This window comes from Ambystoma mexicanum, chromosome 12, assembly GCF_040938575.1.
Source record: "Ambystoma mexicanum isolate Mex_15411 chromosome 12, UKY_AmexF1_1, whole genome shotgun sequence".
NCBI lineage: Eukaryota > Metazoa > Chordata > Amphibia > Caudata > Ambystomatidae > Ambystoma > Ambystoma mexicanum.
Window position 1 is genome coordinate 549,380,732 of NC_090936.1, and position 20,069 is coordinate 549,400,800.

Genomic DNA, 20,069 nt, shown 5'->3' on the forward strand with positions numbered 1-20,069 from the left:
CAGTGGCCATCGCGAATGGAACTGGTTGTCAGAGTCACTTGCTAAGCTATTCAGGAATCTAGGTGACGTTGGCATGGGGCTGTAGCAACCCCAACATTTTCTAGGTGCTTGGCGATTTTGAGCTGGAACTCAAGAGGGTTCAATTGCTTTTTGGGTACAGAAGAAAGATCAAAATGTTACATGCATTTGATATAGTTTCATTGGAAGTGGTGTGGCTGACTGACCCGATCATAATAGATGGTTACTTCCTTGCCCAGCAGATGACAGTCAAACGAGTGGGAGAGCGTGCATCGGGGGGGGGGGTGGGGGCTCATTGTAGCAGTAAAACTATTTTGGTATGTTTGGAGATTGTATCTGACAGCACGTACAGCCTGTTGGCACTTAGAATTACTTTAAATGATATAATTGCGATAAAACCTTTCCTCCTTGTGAACGTTTACCAAAATCCCTGGTGTAGCAGCATGAATGGCTTTTTTGTTAATCTGACTGACCTTTTAGCAGCTTTTTGGGAGGAAGAAAATGGGCTCCACATTATGATCATGAGCGATTTTAACGCTGATTGCATTGCCCAATTCAATCATAATAATCTCTCAATAACTAATGAACACAATATAAAAAGATGAACAAGAATGGAAGGCAAGCAATCAGTAAATTACTTTGATACCTGGAATTTAAAGATGGTGCAAAGTGCCATTAGTGGAGATGTTCTGCAACATTTCACATGGTCAATGGGAGAGAAATCATATTTTTTGGACTACATGATAATGTCTTTGGGTTTATTTGACCTTTCCGTAAAGTTGAGCATTAGTGATACTCCCCTAAGTGACCATGAAATGGTGACAGCTAACATGAAGTGTACTGTGGTTGGCGAAGGGAACACTGCAAGGTGCCAGACTACTGAGGCAGAGATATAAAAATGGGGTTAAAGGATACAACTTTGTCTTACTCTAGAAGGAGGGGGAGAAAATGATGGAAATACTAACTAAGAAGAACTCTCGTAACTTCTGGGAGGTGGTCAATAAGATGAATATTCGGCAAGAGCATGTTTTAGGTAACTCCATTCCCAAAGATATCTGGGTGAAACATTTTCTGCATCTTTATAGGGAGTCTGCTAACTTTGTTCCTTTTGACAATCAGGCAACCCCTTGGTCTCTCACACTATCAGTGGAACTAATTGAGGGTCTAATCAAGAAGGATTCTAACTCACGGGCACCAACCCCTAATGGGTTGTCCAATGTTCTGTTAAAGGAAGATCCCCTTTTGTGGGCAATGATTCTATCTATTCTTTTCACAGAAAATAGATCAACCGGGGCAACAGCACCATCTTGGAGCCTTGCAGTGATTGTACCCATATACAAAAATGGAGATAGAAATAACCCTCTGAACTATCGTCCTATCTCCCTTCCTGATTGTGAAAGCAAGATCTTTGCAGGTTTGGTATTCGGCAAACCAGACATTTGGCCATCTTCTGCGGCCATCTGCAATAATACCAAACTGGCTTTCGGAGAGGGACTGGGACACACCTGAATGGTTTTGTGGGTAATTGTTTGAAGGAGGACTTAATGAGGGTTTGCAGTTTGCGGAATGCATTACAGCAATCAATTACAGCATTACAGCACTCAATTTCTCCTAGGCGTTTTACCTCATAAACCATTACCTACTGTGGCAAAGCTTCAGAGATTGGCACAATCCTCCTGCTCTTCTTTCTATTCTAGTTCACATGCATGATTCCACTCGCTTACAGGTGCGACTGGATGGCCAGTGAGCTCTGACAGAGTGTATTCCATATAAAGGGGCCTCCGCCAGGGCTGTGTTTTGGCTCCCTGCCTGTTCAATCTCTATCTGTCAGACTTGGGTGAATTTTTGTCAAGATCCTTTTTCGTACCACCAAGGATGTTTACGCTGACTGTACCCTATCTTACCTACACTGATCATGTGATTCTGTTGGATAGAGCCCCGGTGGTCTTGCAGAAACAGCGTGATTTTATTAGATTACTCTCTTAAAAATGAAGTTAGCGTTAATGAGAAGAAAACTAGTATCATGCGTTTTTATTGAGATGCCAACAAATAAATGGGTTATAGTTGGTTTATTGGGGACTCAAAAATAGACCCATGTCGAGGCTTTATCTATTTGGGTTTCAGTTTAGACACAATTTATAATGCTGATATCTCAACATCACGCATCATGGCCAAGGAAACACAACTAGCCACCCAAATGAAGAAAATCAACACTAAGTTATGTGTTTTGTTGGACTACTATATTTTTTTTTTAAACAATTTTTATTATTTTATAACAAACACATCAACCATGGTAACTTTTTAGGACATACATAATCAATATAAAAACATCACATTATAGAGTGTCGTTTTCCGTCCTCCCCCCTCCCTGCCCACAAACTTGAGCCATCTCAGCCACATCATCTACATGAGCATTTTCAGGAATCTCTGTGTTTGTTGACTCATCTGAGTCTTCTGTATCATGATTGACCTGGTGGGGGCTTGCCATTGAGGTCACCAGCTGCCTCCAGGCTATCAGGGGGCCCGCTTCCTCCTCTCCCCCCCCTTGGTGACAGCTTCAAACCATACCACAGTTTCTGCTTCCGCCCATCTCAAGGGGTCCGCCCACAACATCTCCACTCTGAGTCTGTGGGCCGCTTTCCAACACATTGCGATTCTGCGTTTAGCCAAAATATAGGCCAGGTCCTTCATTTTACTGATATGCTTTGAATGACGTGGCCTGGGAAAATTCCCAAGCATGCAAGCCCAAGCAGACCCTACATCCAGTACCACTCCCCCACCAGCCATTTTCAACTTTATTTCCTCCCAGAATCTGTGCACCTCAGGGCAGGCCCAGAACATGTGCAGTAGTCCTGCCTCCTCCTCCCCGCACCTGGGGCATTTTTGTACAGCCGAGCCTCTAAACCTAGCTATTCTACTGGGAGTCAGGTAAGCTCTATGGGTGACATACAACTGAATCTGCTGGAGTCTCGCATTCCGGGACACCTTTTCATGGTACCTTTGGGCTCTATCCCACTGTCCCTCTGTCATGGGTTCCCCCACCTCCTCTTCCCAGTCATGCCTCAATTGGAGCAGCTCCTTCCCCGCCTTCACCCTCAGGAGCTCATATATCCTAGATATTTCGTGCCCACCCTCCAAGACATCATACATCGTTTCTAGGGAGGCATCGGGTTCTTCCTCTAGCACAGTCTCAGGCCACCTCTCTCTCACCCGTTTCATGAGCCTGGTATAAGTAATAAATTGGCCTCTATGCACCCCTGTCTCCTCCTGCAGCCTCTGGAATCCCAACGCCTCCCCTTCCTGCCATATGTCTCCAAGGGTGGCCAATCCCACTGGTTCCCAGTATCTACGGACCGCTTCAAGCAATTGGGAGTCGTCCCCGCATAGCACCGACCAGCGGGGCCTGCTGGGAAAGCGGATCTGGGTCACCCACCGTTCTCCATGTCCTGCGCCATACTTCCCAGGCCAGCTTCAATAGTCTCCCCATCCTCGCTATTTTAGTTTTATTCAGCCATACTGTCTCCCTCAGAAAGTAAGGAGCTGATTCACCTTGCAAAAGCCTAGCTTCTGCCGAGTCTTCCACAGACAACCACCTAGTCACATACAACAGCTGTCCCGCTAGGTAATACAGCTCGAAATTCGGTAGGTTTATGCCCCCCTTATCACATATGTCCTGTAGTTTCCACAGGGCCACCCTATTCCTGAAGTTGCCCCATATGAAGCCCCTGGACATGCCATGAAGTTTCACAAAAAAGCGTCTGGGGATCAAGTACGGGACATTCACAAAAAAGTGCAAGAGTCTGGGCAAGACCACCATTTTGAGTAGAGCTGCTCTCCCCATCATGGCTAGGGGTAATCTAGACCAGAACACCATGCTATTCTTAACTCCCTCCATCGCTTTCACTGTGTTATGTTTGTGCTCTGTCTCTATTTTGTGGTAAACATTTACGCCCAGATACCTGAATGTCACGGTCTGCCAGGGTATCTGCAAGATGGGCAGCCTCTCCAATGGGGTACTCTTATACCTTCCCAGGGGGAACAAACTAGACTTCCCGGGGTTCACCGATATGCCAGAGAGGGTGGCGTAACGACCCATCACCTCCAACACATATTGCAGGTTCTCCTCCGGGTAGCGCAAGTAGAGGAGCACATCATCTGCATACAATGATATCAGGTGTGTGCCCCCTGTCGTGCGGATCCTCACCTCCCCTTATTGTTGCCGCAGGCATATTGCCAGCGGCTCTAATGCCAGGATGTATAACATGGGTGACCAGGGGCATCCCTGTCTGGTCCCCCTGCTAAATTGCCATTTATCTGAGATTGTGGTTCTGGTTTTAACTCTCGCCATTGAGGTACTATATAGCATCTGGACCCATCTAATATATCCTGGTCCCATCCCGTATCCTTTCAGATTCGCTTTCAACCACGGCCACCGCACTGAATCAAAAGCTTTCACCGCGTCCAGCGACACGATAGCCAGCTCGCTCGAGTCTCCCTCAGTTTGATCAATGATATGGTGTAGCCTCCTGTGGTTGTCTGTGATATTTCTACCGGGACATAACCCGTTTGGTCTGGGTGTATCAACTTGCCAATTACCCTCTTTAACCTATTGGCCAGCACTGCCGTGAGTATCTTGCTATCCTGATTGAGCATAGACAAGGGCCTATAGGATCTGCATTCGGCATCCAGTTTGCCTGGTTTCAGGAGCGGGATGATCACCGCCTCGGACGCTGGCAGTTCCCCCCGCTCATATGCTTCATTAAACATGGCCAGCAGAGGCTGGAGTAGCTCCTGCTTATACGTTTTATAAAACTCGCTGGGTAACCCATCCGACCCGGGCGCTTAACATGTGGACAGGTGTTGGATCACCGCCTCCAGTTCGTCCACGGTGATGGGGGCGTCTAGGTCTGCTCGTTCTAGGTCATCGAAGGTGGGCAGCCCTATATCCTCTATCGTATCTAGTATTTCTTGACTCATGTCCTCTCCTGTGTCCTCGTATAATCGTCTGTAATACTTGAGGAACTCCTCATTTACCCTCTCCTGGGTATTATGGACTTGACCTTCCGCGTCTGATCACCGAGCGGGGGGTCTCATTCTTGTATAACCAAGCCAATAACCTACCCGGCTTATCCCCCCCTCCATGCAGCCTCTCTTTGTATTTCTTATAGTTTAGTTTGCATAATCTGTCCCAAAGTTCACTACAAGCTAACTGTAAGTCACTTATTTTAACCCTGTTCGCACGGGTGGTCCCCTCATTTCGTACCAGGCCCTCTAGCTCTCTTTCTGTCTCTTGCAGTTCCCGCTCAATACCCCCTTGGAGCCCTTTGGATTTAGATATTGCTACTCCCGCACCGCCACCTTGAATGCCTCCCATACTGTCCCCACAGAACGTACACTGCCCGTATTAATTTCAAAGTATTCCTCGATGGCCTCCCTCAGATCCTCTCAAAAGCCTGCATCCTGTAGAGCCTCAGTTCTGAGCCTCCACATCGGGATCCGTGCTCTGGGGGGTTGATGTCGCCACTCTATGACCAAAGGCGAATGGTCGGAGATTACCCGGGCCTTGTATTCTGCCCCCACCATTTCTCCCACTATCCCGGCAGATGCAAAAACGTAATCCAGCCTTGTGTGCAGGTCATGTGGCGCTGCATAATGCGAGTATTGCCTATGCATTGGGTGTAGCCTTCTCCACACATCCTCTAGGCCGAGGTCCATCAACAGTGTCCTCAGCGTTTTATCTGCTGGCGCTGGCTTTTCTGATTTGTCATCTGACCTATCTATCCTGGGGTTCAGAGTGCAATTAAAGTCCCCTCCCCACACCATCGCGCCAACCGCCAGGGGGCTAATTTTACTATATAAAGACCTAATATATACCGCTGTATCATGGTTAGGGGCATACAAATGTATGATATTCACTTTTCTGTTCTCCAGGAGTCCCACCACCACCACCATTCTGCCTTCTGGGTCTATTGTCGAGCTAAGCAGCTGAAATGGCACATGCGGTGCCACCCACATAATCACCCCTCTTGCATATTCACAGTATGTGGCCCCTATGACAGTACCCCTCCATTTTCTCCTAATCACCTCCAACTTCTCCTTGGTTAGGTGGGTGTCCTGTAGCAGAGCTATGTCAATCCGCATCCTCTTTAGGTACATCATCACCTTGTTACGTTTGAAATATATATTAAGGCCCTGTACATTCCAGGTCACAATTCTGAGATTACCCGATGCCATTGATTTGTTCAACATTTCCATGTAGGCTCATACACAAACTAAAAGTAAACTCCCCAAAACTATGTACACCACAAACTTCCCCTCCTCCCCCCCACCCACGTCCCCACCCACCCACACCCAACAACACCCTCCCCAACCATTGCCCAGCTCCATCCCGCGATCTCAGGCACCCCCACATCTAGCCCTGCCTAGCAAGTCTATACTCAGGGCTCAGCAGGGTAAAGTCGCCCTAATGGCTACTTAACTACCAATTCTCGGGGGTAGGTTGCTACCATCCCATTGCTCCTATTACCCATACTATCACGCATGATGTTAATGCTATTCAGCTCCAGCATGCAGTTGATAATCTATATTCAAGTCCAGCCAGAGCACAAGGTCCAAAGGCTACAAAAATTCACTCAAATCTCCCATGTTCCTGAAACAAGTCCACCTTCCCACTTATCCCCTTAATGTCCATGACACCGACTCCTCACTTGTCACGCTCGAGGCGATCTTGGTCAGCCTCCTGTTCCGGGCAGCCCTGCAGGTCCAGCCACAACGCCGCCTCCTCCGGAGTGTAAAAAAAAGCGCCTTGTTCTTATGCAGCACATTTAGCCTCGCCGGGTACAGAAGCATATATTTGATGCCCGCTGCACGTAGCCTCCTCTTGACGGCCACGTAACTATACCTTTGCCTCTGCACCAGCATCATATAATCCAGGTACGTGATATTGGTGGATGCTCTCTCAATTGTCCCACCCTTACGGAAATACTACAGGATCTTCTCCCTGTCTTTGTAATTCAGGATCCTTGCGATTATTGGCCTCAGCGGAGCACCAGGTCATGGCTTCCTCATCAAGGCCCGATGTGCACGCTCAACAGTAAACCCCTGTGAGAGTTTTTCTGCTCCTATCCCCTGAGGGATCATGTTCTCTACATAGTCCATGGGGTCATGGCCTTCCTCCCCCTCGGGCAGGCCGACCACACGTATGTTGTTCCTCCTCGCTCTTCCCTCCGCCTCCTCCACTCGATTTTCATGGTTGGCGACCTGCTGTTTTAGCACGTGGACCTCCTTTGCATTGCTCGTGCTGACCTCCGTGTTAACTTTCACTGCGCTTTCCAGGCCACTTGTTCTCTCTGCCAACGCACGGACATCTTGACGCAGCAGGGTAACTTCGATTTCCACAGCGTCAATTTTATTCTCCAGGGCCGTCCGCAAGTCCGCCATCGCTGTGCCCCATTTGGTGCTCAAATCCGTTATGGCCGCCAGGACCTGACGGTTATCTCCTTCTGCGGCACCATCTGCGGAGGCCGCGCCTGTGCTTTGCGCCGCTGTCGTGGGGGTCCGCTGCGTTTTCGCAAAGACCTCCATTGTGGATTGTTTGGATTTGGCTCTTAGTCCCTTCACAGACATCTCACGATTCCCTATCATATCGGTCCCCACACTGCGATGCCGTTGTGTCATGCTCAGGTCTTCCAAATGCTAGGGCGCTAGTTACGGCGGGTTGCGTTGTGCTATGGAGCGCGGCAATGTGTTCAAATGGGCTGTCTTCTCCCATGTATTCCTGCTGCACACAATTATCCATGCACCATCAACGTGCTTCGAGGCGCCACACAGAACACAACAGCTTCTCACCTCCTTTGCAATGGCCAAGTCACATGTAGGTTTTGCCAGACTGGGGTATGTCCTGGTAATAGTGTGTTACACACTCACATGTCTCAGCCACCAGTTCATGCACATTGCCATCAGTTTTTCTCTTCTGGAGGTACAGCGTTGCTCCAATCCCCAGCAACCAGCAGGATCACTCGTATGGGGATGTGTAGTAGTACTTTCCCAGTGCAGGACCTCCCTGGGCTGTGGTGCCCAAATGTAACGTGGCAGTGGGCCTACCAGCTCCCTGCACAGCACACAACACTATGCCCTGGCCCCGTGCGTATGTATGGGATGCTTCGTTGCACTTTGGAGCGTGATCCATCCAGGTGCACCTCAGGGATTCTTAAAGCAGCGGCTTCCCATTGCCGTGCTGAGGCATTCGCTGCTTCTACTGTCCGCCTCGGGCCCTGCGCAAAGCGGTCGCTGCCCTTCTATTTTGGAACACAAGGTCGGGCACACGCACCCGACAAACTCCTCCGATGCGGCGCAAATGTCTTTCCTTTAATCCGTGGCCGTTGCCCGATACAGTAACTGCATCAGGGGGCCGGCAGTTTCGTTTAGTCGCCGCGTCCTGCTAGGTCCCTTTGTTCTCTGGCGGTGCCGCCATTTTGGTGTTTTCGTCCGCCCCCGCTCCCCAGGATACAATGTGTCCGTTCAGCAGTTCTCCAGTCTCCCGTGAGCCGCTTACACGCTCACGCTCTCCCCAGCACCTTCCCACATGCTTATGTGTGTTTTGCTTCCCGATTCAAGTGGAATACATGCATTTGTTGAACGGATCAGGATGTCGGATCACGGAGCACATGGGGCTCACAGCCTATTCCATGGCTGTCCAAGCCACGCCCCTTTGTTGGACTACTATAAAATGAAAGTCATACTAAAACCTCTATATCGTATGGAGCTTGTTGTCAAAACTAGGACTTTGAATTACGATAGAGTAGAGGCTGGGGTGTGGAAGCGAGCCTGGAATCTCCCTAAATGTGTGTCGATCGTAGTCCTTCACTTCAAGTTGGGTCTAACATCTTTGGGTTCACAATTGGAGTGGAGGATGTTGATGCTATACAGGAAGCTGTTGGTGTCTCAAAGAGGGTCGTTATATTTTTATCTTGCCGAGGTCATGAGGTGCTCAACATCTGGCCTGTTGATGAACATTAAGAAATGAGAGGATCAGGTTTTGGACAGCTGTGATCTATCGGTGGATGACCTTATTTTGAAACCAACGTTTGTTAAAAAATGTTTGTTTACCTCGGATTTGATGCTCTTCGCTATTTCTAAAATGAGATCACACAAAATTATATAAGAGCCTGGGTCCTCTTTAAAAGCCTTTGGGGGACATTCCAAGATATCTAAAGGTCCCTGACGGTTATTGGTGCCAACATTTCCTAAAATATAGATTAAATCTGCTTCTCACTGGCGAAATCCCCTCAATCAGGTCATCTTTCAATGGGGAAATAGGTGGATGTTACACATGTAGTCACTCGTGTAACAACAATGAGGTGGTTCAGACTACGGAACACATTTTGGTGGTTTGTCCAACACTGCAGACTCAGCCAACACTGTGGTTAGGCCAACTAGCCCATAATCTGGATTATTTAGTAGTGGGGGACTTTTTTAGTTGAATCTCTAGGGGTAGAAACCGTGGTAAGCATCACTGTGGTCAAGCGCCTGCACTGGTACGGATTTAAAATGAAATAATTGCAAATTATTAAAGATGTTTTAAAAGCAGTTTTACTGAATCCTCCTTTCTTTTCTTTTTCTTTTTTCCTTTCTTTATGTAATTGAAGGTTATGATTGTTTTAATCACTCAGGATTGCAATTGTTGATCAGAATTGTAATAGTTCATTTATTTTGTATTTTGTGTAAGGTTGGGTATAAACAACCAAAATCACAATACTAAAAAAAAGATGTTTGAGTACTCTCCTAGCTGCCTCTTTGGTTTTTGTGACCTTGTCACTGGTCTTAAGGGCAGCCCAGATATCTTTCATGGGTCTGAACATTGGCAAGTGTTCATCCTGGGCACAAAGCTGTTTGGTGGGATTAGCCAGTCAGCACTGACAAGTACACAGTGTTTTAATCCTTCAAAGCTTCTCAGCACATTCTTCATGTTCTAGACCTTTGTGGCTTGGCTGTCACTGCCAGCAGAGAGGCAACATCCTCCAGTTGATTTCTTTGCAGTGTGACCTTTTGGGGCCTGATGTCTGTACACATTGTATGACATGGCTATATGACTAAGACACTGCTTTCTCCTCATTCATCCATATAATGCTCTCCCCCACATAAAAGATGGATAACAAAAGTACTTCTAGAGAACCATGAGCATGCATGCCTGTGTAGGTGTGCATGTCTAGCAGTGTTATCACCAACTTGAGGGTCTACACCTGATTTAAGGTAAGATGTCCATCTATCATACATGTATCTTTTGTTCACATGGGTCTTTGTGAACTGCTAAAATATATATTGAATCAGTTCCCACCATGTCTATCCTCAATTGTCTGTGAGTACATAGAGCGATGCACAGCAATAGTCAACCTGCTAACCGGTTGTCTGCATGGATTATTCCACTACCGTAATTATGACTGTGATTGCAAGCAGGTGAAATTGCTGGACAAATTCACACTTCATTTTCAACATACAAGATCTGTTTTGATCTGTGTCTTTCGTATTTCCATTCCAGCTACTGATCCCTGTATATCCCTCAATTGATTACAATTGTAACAAGTGTACCTTTACATTGAGATGCTGGCCCAATCTGAACTTTCCATTGGTGCATGTTGTGGAGTTTTCATACAGGAAACTGGCCTAGCAAAGAATGTAAAATAAGTTGTGGACACACCCCAATTATTGCCACCTGAAAAGTATGTCTGTGTTCATTAATCTGCCCCAGACAAGAGCAATGCGCCTTTCAAACAAATTATTTTTTGGGGGGACACATACCCAATTTCATACAGCTATACAATGCACTTGCATGATCTGAATGACACCTGGCCTAGTAGGATCGTTGTCTGTCCTCCCTCTGTTCCCCCTCCCTTGCCTTGTCGTGCCTTGAAACACCTGTGTATAGGCACGTTACAAATGCCATATCATATTATATCCTCGATTTAAAGTCTGGCCAGCAGAACTGTTAGATTAAAAAAAATAAGAACAAATATCATACAAAACCCCTTCTTCAGTCCCTGATAGTCACCGATATGATGTATTATCCTATTTTAGGCAAGTGGGATAATTATTTATTGCTTAGCGATTATATGCTTCTGTGCTGCACGTGCATTGTCCTCTTCATAGCTCTAGTATTGTTTAAAACTCCACAGTGTACGTATTTCCTTACAAAATAATAACAGTGCCTGATTCTGCAACTCGGTATTCATACATTTGTCAGCATATTCTAACATGAGCCCGAGACAGGCATAAGTGCAGTGGCGTGTCCAGACTCACTGGGGTGGCCCAAGTGGGGCATTGACTTATAGAGGGGTGGCATGAAGTATGAGCACACACACAGATAATGATCATAGTTTAGAATAATTGGGGTGGGACCTGGTGTGGCCAATCAGATTCCAGGGGTAGCACCTGCCACCCCAGGCCACTCCCTGGTCACGCCTCTGCATAGGTGGTCAAGTAAGTACACTTAGCCAGCTCCTCTATACACACTTATCATCCCTGTCCACCTCTTCTTATCTGTCCTGGTCCTTACATTGAGGTATTCCCAGGCATTTCACCATGTGCATAGAAGGGATTGTGCAGGAGATCAGGCGGAAAGGGGAATTACAGGAGGAAAAGGGTATCAACGGACCTAAATTAAAACAAAACATATATATTAACACACTTTAAACAGATCTCAATATAATGTAGATGCAGATGTATTATTTCGTAAGTATTCTTTATAGATCATGTGATCTCATTGTGTCATTTTTTTGTCTTCCTCTGGTATTAATGTTTAGAACAGGTTCTCTAAAGTTTCGTTTTTATCTGTACCTAATAAGAGTGGAATTTAATATAACGATTGCTTTATTATTAAAGGCCTGATTCATAGAAGCCTTTTATAATGGTGCAATCCCATTGAAAAAATATATGTGAATCAGGCCTTTTATGTGTGTTATGTGCTTCATTCTAAAGGTCCATAATTGCACTAAGTACATCACCATGTACCATATGAACTGACGGTTGAGCGAGTAGCAATGGAAAGTTACAGCCATGCATAAGGAGGAAAATGATGATACTGGTTGGAGTTCGGGTGAAAGCCTTCCAAAAAAAGGATCCAGTTCAGGTGATGAGCACAGTGGAGACACCTGTTTCGATTTCATTTCCCCATTGTTCTAGAAAGATCTGGTGCAGAGGTGGGAGGCCGCCTCCCTGGCAGGGGACAGTAGACTGGTGCGCATAAGGGTCTTCTTTAGGATGCACAAAATCATAACCTATAAAGGCGGAGATTTGGTTGGTGGGGCACCTTGCAGGATTGATCTGGTACAAAGAAAATGTAGGATTCTATATAGTCTCGCAAGACAAAGATGTCTCTGTTTTTGCTACTACACGAAAATGATTGTGTGTACTCTGCATCTCTGACAATGTACACAGAAAGCACAGCAAATAACACATGGACCACTTTGAATATGCTATACTGATTCTTTAGTTGTTATTTTGTTTTTTTGGTATATGGTTCCCAAATTTGACATGGATGGGTAATGGGCAAAGTCTCTCTCATTACACCAGGTTGTTTTTTTAAAGTTTTGTATACAAGGGGTTTAATGCACACGTTTAAGAAGTTCTACCAAGTTAACTATATAGATATGGGCTGCAATTAGAAAATATATCAAAAGTGCTCACTTTAATAAAAAAAAAAAAGTTATTTTCTTTGAAAAAAAGAAAATTGTTCTTTCTTTGCATGCAGCATCACCAGGCAGTGTCCTATGCCTTCTGCCTCTTTAAATGTTGATAATGATTGTTGGTAGTGGAGTCAAATGTGGTGCTGAGAGAAGGCAAAATGGGCCAGCCCCTGATTGGTTAGAGGGACCAGCTGGGAAGTCCTGCATGGGGTAGCAACGGAAGATCTTTTGTTTGAGCCGCACTGTGATGAGTGGCCTGGATGATAATCAATGCCCAAGGCATGCTTGTGTAGTGGCCCATCCTAAGGTAAGAACCAGCCAAATCCAAATCCCAGACCATGATTTAAAGGGCTGGGTGAAGAGAAAGTGTTGGGCTTTGTGTGGCATCTCACCTGGGTGAAGTACTGCACCAGGTCAATGGTGACGGCAAGCAGTTTTGCTCCTGCTGACCCAGGAATCACCACTCAGTGAAGGGGAGCAACTGGGCTGCAGCAGTGACTGGTACCGTGCTCCTTTGGGCTCAGGAAGAGCTGCAATGGGGTACATCAAAACCTGAAGAATCCACCATTTAAAAAGAGAGCTGAAGAATGAGGCCTGCTAAAGGTGGCCTGGACTCTCAAGGCCGAAGGTACAGGTTCAACTGCTGTAACAGCACTGAATTCCAGAGCACTCTGTGGAGCACTCAGATTGTTTAAAAGCCACCCATGCATCACATGTGCTGTGGGTCTAATCTACATCTGTACAGCCCAGATGATCTTGGGCTGTAACGTGTAGACAAAGCATGCCTACTTGATTATAATCATAATTAGTATGCACATGTGCTTTAATAACCCTAATTTCTGGTGAGAGGAGTTACACCCACCCCCCCCTTTGAACTATCCTTGCCCCTTAGGATATCCTTCACCTGAGAAACTGATTGCAGACCCCTCCCAAAGTAGCCCTGAAGTCCTAAGAACCTGTCCAAGCATTCGATGGTTGCATGGCTTGGAGAAACAGGCAGTAGGGACATCATGCTGTACTCTTGGGAAATCACAGGTGAATTTTATGATGGGTCTGCTCTCCTGGGTAGAATTAGAGAGAGCAGCGGGGCATTCTCAAAGGTCTCCTCTAGAAAAAGCCAGAAACTCTCTGTAAGGTAAAGGTCCCAATATTCCTGTGGCAATATGGGCAAGCTTGCTTCTACTCCATCACCATAGCAGAGGCAATAGTACTGGGTTTAGGAAAAGCCTTGTGACAGGTCTCAGGAAGAACAATGGTAGATTCATTTTCTCCAGTGGCATTGTCTGGACACAAGGGTGTGTGAATTCACACTTGCAACATGTCACTGTAATCATCGCTACCAACACCAAATGGATTGCTTTCCACATCTGGGCCAGTGTTGTGTGCATCTTGATGGCCTTCCAGAGGTCTCAGTATCACAGGAGGTTGAGACATGTATGGGATAGAGATAACGCAGTGTCTCTTCAGTCTTTATCATGGAGTCGCTACTGTCTGGTCACAAACCAAGAGGGCAGAGATTCTCTGGGCCTGTGTTTGCAGTAACATGACCTCATCTCTGATGGGTAGTAGATGATTTTATATTAAATTCTTGATGTTCCTTGCTGACTTTCCTCACTGAGTCGGAAGATGGGGAGTTCACATAGATGATGCTTTATGATGCACTGTTAAGACTCAATCTTGTCACATAGCTTATTGATTCCTCTACTCCCCAGGCTACAGATGAGCATCTGATAGCCTGGCTGATGAGCAAGGAACCTGACCTTGGTATTGCGGTTACATTTGTTTTTCTCTGCTTTCCTATCTGTAGCAGCCTGGATGAGATGATGAGCTTGTTTTAGCTGGGATTGGGGCAATTTAACATAGGTGATGTAGTTCTTCCTGTCTGTTCCATCTGTGGACACTACGAAACACAGGTCTTTGGGCATCTGGGCATCTCTTCAGAACACCAAATAGTAGGGCATATATTCATAAATTCAGTGTCATCATTCTTTGTACAATTGTAGGTTTGTTTGAGGGTGGGCACATACTGTCTCTACCTGGTCTTCTCCTTTGACTGCAGGTAGTGCAGCATGCTATGTTATGAGATTGGGCATTTGTATAGTGCCTTTTATCTTTGGTATGATTCCAGAATGCTGAGGGTTGAACACCCTCATGGACCATAGTCGATGTCAGTGGAGAGAGTAGTGTAGTAAATAGTGCTTGGGTGCACTCGGTATTTGTGCAGCCAGGGCGGATTAGGTGGTGTGTAGCTGCATTATAGTGCTAGGCGTGGTTTGGTGGTTGGGTGAGAACAGCAGAATGTGTGCAGCAAGGCTAATTGGACTCGAGTAGCTGCATTCTGGTGGTGGTGGAGTTTGTGAGGGGTATTATTTTGGCATCTAGGCCGATTCTCATGGGGTATAGCTGCATTCTAAAGACTGTTGGGGGATCATGGAGGTGTATAAGTATGTGTGCAGCTGGGCCGAAAAAATAAGTACATTCCCAGATAGGATGGATTAAGAAAGATATAAATGCTAGTAGGCCCTCAGTATGTAGATCTGCTCAAAGATTTCCAAATGAGTAAGAAAGCACGATGGTCATCTCTTGGACTGACAGTGTAGTGCATATCTGGGGGGATAACCGAGCGTAGTAATGTTGTCGGTACATAAGTGCTACTAGTGAAGGGGTTACCAGTCTTACGAGGAGAGCAGTGATTCACTCCATCATGGCATAGGTACATAAGTGCTACTATGATTTGGGTTTCGAGTCTAGAGAAATGGCTCCAGATGGTTGGAGGTAGATATCTTGTGGCCTGAGAGCCTATTGAAGGGGCTACAAAGCCATTTCTTGGACGTGGTAGTAAGTCAAGTGGTCAGGGGTGTCCCTTATGCGATTTTACAGGAAGAGACCGGTTTTGTGTGCCTTCCGGGAAGCCATGTAGTCTTGGCTGTGAGTTCCACAAAGATAGCACAACGGTTGAGTAGGCAGGACCTCCGATCCTGGGTGAATTAGAAGTGGGAAACACTAGGAGGAGGACTGTGCTTGAATTTAGGGTGCAGGTTAGATTGTAAGGTGTGATCTTTTCTTGTAGGTATTTGGGGACTACTTTGTGCACTGCTCAGTGAGAAATACACAAGATTTTGAAGGTGGCCCTATGTTCAATTGGGAGCCAGTGGAGGGTGCAGAGAGCAGGTGAGATGCGGTCCCTTCAGTCCAGTGCGAGAAGCACTTTGGTAGCTGAGTTTTGTAATCTTTGGATTTTGTTTAATTGGTAGGACTTTGCACCCAGGTAGAGGGTGTTCGTATGATCAAGTCTGGACATGACAATGGACATAATTGCAGCCAGTCTGTTGGGGAAGGTGAGGTACGGGAAGATGTGCTTCAGACGTCTAAGGTGGAAATTACAGGATTTGGATGCATTATTGACGTGGTGAGACAGAGTTAGGTCTGAGGCCATTGTGCAGCATAGTTTTTTGACAGTTGTGGTGGACCGGGATCGAGTGAAGGTAGCCAGAGAGTCAGTTGGGTAAATAGAGCGGTTTTGCTGCATACCATGATCTCCATTTTCACAGGGTGCAGAAGGAGATGGGAATTCATCATCCAGTGGTAAATGTCAGTGAGGCATGCTGCCTAAGGGGCATTCTATCCATCTGTGAGTCCCTGAGTACTTTTTGCTGGACTCTATCTTTTTATATGATTCTCCTGAGTGAGTGGGAAAATTGTTCTACATTAATTCTCTTACGTACTTATTTGACCTGGGTTAACTACTGTTACCAGGGCATGGGGACACACGTTTGTCCCTCCTGTGTTTTATTTTGTGAGATCAGCACACCCCACCCCACATTTGATGTATGATTTTTATGGTGGGATCATATAAAAGAAATTCTAGAGGAAAACAGAAGGTTAATCTAGAAAGTAATAGCTAGATTGTCAGTTCCATCTGATTTGATAGTAGAGTATTATTGAATCCTAAGATTTTTGGTAAGCACACAATCAGCAACTTGCCCATTTTCATGTGTTAACTGGTTTTGAGATATGTAAGGCCAGTTGAATCAAACCGATGCATCACTCCAGTAATATGAACACCTTGTTGTTAAAATTGCTGGAACCATACAGCTAGGTATGGAAAATGAGATCAGAGCTCGATTCGACTGGGCAATAAAATCTCCCTTACTTGAATCAGGAGGTATTAAAGTAAGACAAAAAATATGAGACATTGAGTGTTATGAAACATTTAAGAAACAGGAGATCTGTGGATAATTAAGCACAGGTGGACCCCCAAATTGGAAAGTGGTGTTTATCAATAAAAGTGACTTCTCCAAATGCAGATTGATCTAAATGGATTAAAAACTTACCAGGAGGCGTGAGGGATGAGATTGCATTGCAGGACCACAGACATGAGTTAGCCATTTTTTCCTTAAAAATCAAATATCAATACTGATAGAATGCGAGACAGCAGAACATGCATCTAGAAGGGAGCATGATCGCAGGCCACCATCAGATATTGTCAAATGTATAGGAATTATATATGAACTGTCCATTTTTTGTTTTTACATCAGGAGGGAGCAAGTTTATCAACACTTCTTAGATCGCAGTTAGGGGTATGTACGAGGTAGGCAGCGTTTTCCTCAGTGTAGTGTTATCATTGTTGCAGTGCTCCTTGAATAGCAGTATCTTCAGACCCTTCCTGAATTCCAAAAAGCAGGGAGCAAACTTGATGTCTGTGGGTATTCTGTTCCAGAGAGTGGCAGCATAGAAGGAAAATGCTTACTTTCTTTTCTCCACCTTCTTGCTTTTTTTGAATTCCAGTAGGGATTGGTTTTGGCTCCTGGTGTTGCATTGTCCTCCTACGAGAGGGAGATTTGTTGTGACAATGTCTTATTCATCAGAGTTTTGTAAGTGATGCAGTCTATGTTGAATTTTACAGGGTAACCAGTGACACTACTGGCGTGTGGTTGTAAAATGTCTTCTGACCTCTGATGACACACACTGCTGGACAGCTTTGAGCAAGAAATAGTTCCATCCATTTCACCTTCAAAGAATACAGTGCTACCAACCATGACCAAGGCAAGTATGAAAATCCTGGCTCTGTGGAGGAGGGAGGTCTGGTGCCAGGCTGTCTGTGTCTTATATGCAATATGTGCGTTCAAGGAAAGTGTAGAGTTGGTTGGTTATATTGAAAAGCACACATACTTGGATTAGGTAATATACATTGTATTATCCAATCACAGATCTTATCATCTCTAAGATACACATAAAGGACATATTTTGTCTGTAGCCATCTGTGAAAGAATGCTTTGTATCATTTAACTATGCACCCAATATCAACTTCGCAATTTCTCCCACTACTTCATCTTTCTCCACATTCTCTATTCCAGTACCTATTATATCTACAACCAGTGCACTCTACTGACTTCATTTCTACCATCATCACCTATGTAGCCAATCATGCCACAACAATACCTTACCAATAATTTCCATCACATATTTTATGGCATCCTTGACTCCTCCCTCTCCTTTGCACCAGCAGTGAACACACATGTCCAGCAGTGACAGCCCCACCTGCCTTATTTCACTTGGAACTTCTCCACCAAGTCGTTTAGATGAAGTACAAAGGAAAATGCAAACTCTTATCACTTTTTCAAATTATCTTTTGCTATCCATTACCTGTGACGATTCAGTCTAGGTCAAGGGATCTCCAGTTGCGCACCCTAGTTGTATTGTTCTTCTCAGCAACCCCACCTCTACATATACCTAATCAGACACCTAGGACGAACTCCATCAGAGTCCTGGATCTGCAGCCAACAGCTAAGGAAGTATCCTTGTTAATTTTCAACCTTAGATTTTGCCCATACTTTGGAAGATGTGTCTTCACCAGGAGATTGTAGTTTTGACCTGTAAAGCAACAAATTCACAATCCACAGTATAATGTTCTAACTATAGAACCATAGGGTTATCCCGACTCAAGAGTGCTGGGACACCAATCAGCTGTCATGAAACACTTTACAAATCCACTAAAACTATAAAATGAATACATTAGAAGACAAGGTACTAACCAGGACACTCAGCACCCCCTTCATTTAAACATCCTGCTACTGTTTATCTGTATTCGGATTGACTGGGACCAATTAACACTTATGTTAAGTATCTAAAAGCTGGGTTGCTTGGTAAACTCAGAGCAGCACTTCTAGTGTAGATATCCATTGTTCAATGAACCACACACAGCAGTGCACAAAACACGTAAATAATACATTGAATATCAGAGAACACAATCCCTGAGAATGCCCCAAATGAGCATGGAAACATGGCTCAAATCCATCCGTCAACTTATAAGTCAGGAATCAAACTGTCCCATTACATGACCCTCCTACCTTGGAAAACACGAATTACCAAGTGTCACTACACTAGAAAGCCAAGAGCATCAGGAGCCACCACATACACCCTAAAAGCAAAAACACTTGCCACACCGACTGCACCATGAAATGTTATTCCACACTCCACTAGAAGGATTTGTTGCCATTACTCCAGTAGAAAGTCAACCACTGGTAGTACAATACAATCATGAACTAACAACGCAAGACAAACTCGGTCTGCCTACATTAGGACATACATGTTCTTATGCAAAATTCTCCTCAAAGGAACAGTCAGAATATTACAACATGTATCACTCATAACAGACACAGGGACCCTCACCACAGTAGACAGGGGGAAGATATATACGATTAGCCATAATTGCTAGTGTTCTCTGTTTCAGAACTACTGCAGTGATAATGTTTTGAATGTGAAACATTTTTCACAACTTTTATGTGTTTTCTTGGGGATATTTAAAAATAAATAATGTAATTGTATTTTTTTAATAAAAGGTGGAATGAATGTTGTCCTTCTATATACATTGTTTAATTTTTGGCAAATGTTATTTGGTGTGTACATAACATGGATTGCACGTGTTTGATGTGCTTGGCGGTACTGTCTGTGCAATATGCTTCACTGTGGTCCAGTATTACGAATGGAAAAAATCACATGAGCTATGGGGCAGAGGAATTTTACGAGATGGTTCTGTGAAGAATGTGAATCTATAAACCCTTAAAAATATCTCTGAAAACGGAATATTAGTATAGCAAATATGGGTCATGTGGTGCAGGTACTTAGTTTTTAATATTGGATTAGGCCAAGGCATGTGACCTCAGAAGTGTTTCAATTCACGGTGGCACCTCTCTGCAATTCACAATACACTACATACCTCTGTGGGTTAATTGTGATTTGCATCTCTCTTCTCACATCTTCGCTTGGGCCCTGTGATGTGACCAGCATATATTGACTATGCAGGCTTATGAGCAGGCACTCAGGGAGAAAACCTATGTCCAATGAAGTAAGGGCCACGAGCATGCACTT